Here is a 4046-nt window from a genome sequence, read left to right as displayed (position 1 = left end):
TTGTTTCCAGCATCTTTCACATCAGAGAGGAGACAGGAATTGCTGAAAAAGTGATGGAATCTTCTTTAAATAATGTTGGTGTTACGATAAAGTATGTGAACATTTTAAGTAAACAAATTTTAAGTAAATGACAAAATGACTTATATTCAGGTTACTTTATTTGTTTACGTTTTAACCGTTTTTGACAAAATTCTTTCCAGGTCTGTAATTTACTTTGAGCTGTATTTGTTATTTCTTTTGCCTCGGTTTTTAGCAAAAGAAAAGTTCCATCAAAGTGGAGTCGTTTTTTAAAACAAATTTATAAATACAGTTGAATGATATATTATTAAGACAGTATTTCGTTTGTCCTGTGTAAAGAATGTGAGATATGACAGTAAATGACAAATTTTTCGTTTCAGTGATGACGACCATATCACACAATGTCAGAATTCAGCGTCTATAAAGAAACTCCTCGGAGTAAAGTGAGTTATGTTGTTAATAAAATTCTTCTAAGAGTCTATCCTTTTTCTCATTTTAAAATCGTTTTGACACTCTCAAATTTAGGATCTGTTCAAAGAACGCTGTGTTTCTTAGAAACGTACAATATCGTCACCCTTCATCCCCTTAGCTCATTAAGTCATGCGACATTCCATGTCAGTTCCAGTAATTGTTCATATCTGACCTTGAAAGAAAACACTCCAAACACTCCAAACACTCCATGTCTTCTGATCTGGATTCAAGTTTACTGCTTTTATCGTCTTTCTTATTTCACGTTTCCATTTTGAACATGTTCAATTGCAAAAAAAGTATCCAGCCGAGTTAAAATAGTTTTATTTTTGCAGTTACTTTCCAGAATATACCGTATATAGCGTATAGTATATCATAGTTTTCAAACTTCTTTTCTGTCAGATATTTTCAATAATTCGCTATCGAAACCATCCTCAGCTGTTCGGGCTGGAATACACAAGCGGTCGGCTGAGAAATTACTCGTCTCCTGACAGGTAGTGTAAGAAAGCAAATTTTGTATGAAGCAATAAAAAATATTTCTTGTTTTGAATGTTTGTCTTTCACTCAATCTAGGGAAACATTATTGGCTGGTTTGCTAGACGGTGTTAGAGCCAGTTGAAACAGAGATGTTTGCGTAAAAACGACCCCAACGAAGAGAAGTACTGTACGCTTATTCATAGATGATTGAGCGAAAATTATGGTCAAAATTTTCCTGATGAAATCTCGTACTGCTATGATTACCCTAAATACGATCCCTCATTTCATACTCCTGCTGACGTATGTGATCTCATATAACACACCAACAATTACACTTCTCGTCAGGTATCAGCAAATAGCATTATTCCTATTAGCCAGTTCAATACATCACATACAGCAAAAGAAGAATTGTTTTTTTAAGATGATATATTTTTCAAGGTTATCGTTGGGGTCCATTGTATAATGTTGTTGACGAAGAAGTAGAAAGCAGTCATTTAAATTCCTCGCTGCGTCTCCAGGTGAAATATTTCTCTTTTTATTTCACTTTACATTTTTGAAATATCTCCAAAAGCTTATATTGTCTTATGACTGGTTCCTTGCAGGAAATTTAACCGAAGCTGTGTACAGATTTTACTGCAATATTTCCTACTGTGGTCTACTTCATGCAGTCACCCAAAACGTAAGTTGACAACTTCTTATCTTGTACTTTTCTGCAGACAAAATCCTGTGTAGAGAATATTATTGCCTTTTATTGAGTTTTAATGTTCTGTCAAAATTTGGATTAAGGCTGTTTTCCACTCACGTGTTTTTCATACGCACGTACACGCACGTAAAAATCTAAATCCTTATACATGTTACCTTTGAAAAAACTAAGTGAATAAATCGACCTAGATGCATGTTAATTAATAAAAATTTAAAAGCATTTAAAATTCTCCGTATGTGTACATGCGTATAAAAAACGCGTAAGTAGAAAGCAGCCTTTAGTGTGAACTAAACGATTGCTAGGCTGCATAGTTACGTTAAATGAAAACATTTGCCCATTTCGGCTGCTAATTGAAAACATTTAGCAAGGTTTAAAACGTCTGCAAACAACACGGTACATTTAAACTGGTTTATCCAGTATAGCCAAAGGCAAAAAGTATGACTTTAATAAAAATACCCTATCCTGCTACTGTTCTGTGCACAAATGTACACAAAACACTAATAGTACTCCCTAAAAACCGCCGTAACTCCAGCCTAGTCCCAGGCCTCTCATTGCGCGTGTTTTATATTTTCGTCACGTCACCGAATGAAACGCGCGCGAGAGGCCTAACACAAAATATTTTCTAATCTTAACGGCCCGTTTAATGTTGTGAACTTGAAATTAGAATTGTTATTAAAGTAAATGTTTGCAATTTACAACAGTAACCGTTATAAAGGAAGCGAGAATAATTTAAATTGGTGGATTGAAGTTTATTATAATCATAAACATGTACGTACGGACTCGAGTTTACTTGATAGTCGATAGCGTTGACGGCGACACATTGAAACGTTTGTATGAATATTTCGACTCCTGGCAGTATAATCAATATCCCGTAGCTTATTTCAAGCAAATGTTTGACTAACGACGTCGAACAAGGCCAGTTAACCGCGTCGTAGATCGTAAACTGACCTCAATACAGAAAGTGGGGACAAAAAGTCCCCACTTTAGCCAAAATACAAAACATTTTGTTCTAGGCCTCTCAGTTCCCGCCTCGCCGCGTATAAGGAACGTTATGAAGCCTAGGTACTAGGCTGCGTAACTCTGGTTGCTGAGTTGACTGGGTCCGAATCCATGAAATGGTAGTTTTGAAATTTTCCCGGCAGAAGTACGGCCGGAATATTAAGTCTTTTAAACTCCAATATATATTTCAAACGATTTTAAATATTTTGTAGGGACTTTTGTCGGAGAATAAAGAAAGACTTATCATTAATGCCATCACAATGCTCATTGCTCACGAAGGTATTGTATATCTTTGCCAATAAATTTATTTAGTGTTCAACCCTAAAATATACATATTCTGAGTGCTATTACCTTCGCAGGTGTCCTATATATACATAAAATAGGTAAAAAGTTTCGTCTATTTGCAGGAGACCAAAACAAAATATGAGATAAAGATCTCGAAGCACTGTTTCACGATTTGAGAAGTTGGGTTCGATCCAAAGCAGGTTTCGCGCTTTCACAACGCTCACTAGGTGAGAAACGTTTATCTTTAACCACAACACACGCTGTTTACTCAACCAGTTCACTTGCGTGAGAAGGTTGGTGTGAAAACTGTGAAAGCTTTGAAGAGGAATAATGAAGCCGTGACTCACGCCGCTGTCGACATGTTGTGTTCTCTGATGCAGGTAAAGACAGGGCTTTCCTTTAAGCGGCCAAAATGGTCAGACCGGACATATTTAAATTTAAAATAGAGTATTTCGTTAAGAATACAGCGGCGAAATTTCCGAGCTAAATAGATGCAAGAAACGAAATACGTAAACTCAGCCAACTTTGAAATTTGCATGTTAACAGGATCCAGTTTTATCGAAACCAATTCTGTTGTTTTATATAGCCAACGCACGATAACTATGACATTCGAGAAGAACAGATAAACAAAAGCTCTCTGTTATCCTGTGAAAAATTTCTAAGCAGTTTGTTGGGAATTCTCACGATAAATGTGGTAAGATGTGCGGTGTTGGCCTATAATCTATGCTGAACCCATGCATTTTATTTTTCCATCCCTCTTGTATGTATACAGCCTTGTTTTGGAAGAGAAATTCCCTTGCAAAACTCAGCAAGTGATTTGTAGCAACTGCCTTTCTAATTTGGACTACCTTTCTAATTAACACAAGAAATAGATTAACCATGAAAACTTTTCTAGAATCGTTCTACTGGGGTTTTAGGTATAAGTTGATTGCTTGATTTTCTGGCGTTTGCTCTGTGTCCTCTTTACAGGTAAAGTTCTGGTTGCTTTGCAATATATCAAAATAATGGGGGGTGCAGTTGGACATTCATGTTAAACTAATAGTAAGGTGTGATTGCTTCTAATATTTTGAATCCAACTGATGTGGTCTGTTATAAT

The 4046-nt window shown here is 36.0% G+C and overlaps 3 long non-coding RNA genes across 3 annotated transcripts; all 3 read left to right on the top strand.

Annotated features, from left to right (window-relative positions):
- Positions 1-417: 417 nt before the first annotated feature.
- Positions 418-1446, top strand: LOC114545103. The gene is made up of 4 exons (XR_003690832.1): positions 418-461; positions 889-980; positions 1060-1308; positions 1402-1446. It is a non-coding gene; the product is annotated as an uncharacterized LOC114545103 (long non-coding RNA).
- LOC114545104 lies at positions 1441-2913 on the top strand. Its single transcript, XR_003690833.1, has 3 exons — positions 1441-1481; positions 1566-1642; positions 2878-2913. It is a non-coding gene; the product is annotated as an uncharacterized LOC114545104 (long non-coding RNA).
- Positions 2911-3575, top strand: LOC114545105. The gene is made up of 3 exons (XR_003690834.1): positions 2911-2944; positions 3073-3177; positions 3537-3575. It is a non-coding gene; the product is annotated as an uncharacterized LOC114545105 (long non-coding RNA).
- The last annotated feature ends 471 nt before the right edge of the window (positions 3576-4046 follow it).

The sequence above is a fragment of the Dendronephthya gigantea genome, unplaced genomic scaffold, assembly GCF_004324835.1.
Source record: "Dendronephthya gigantea isolate DGI-Jeju-01 unplaced genomic scaffold, DenGig_1.0 001228F, whole genome shotgun sequence".
NCBI classification, from domain to species: Eukaryota; Metazoa; Cnidaria; class Anthozoa; order Malacalcyonacea; family Nephtheidae; genus Dendronephthya; species Dendronephthya gigantea.
The sequence above is the reverse complement of the archived record's forward strand: the minus strand, read 5'-3'. Positions and strand labels throughout refer to the sequence as shown.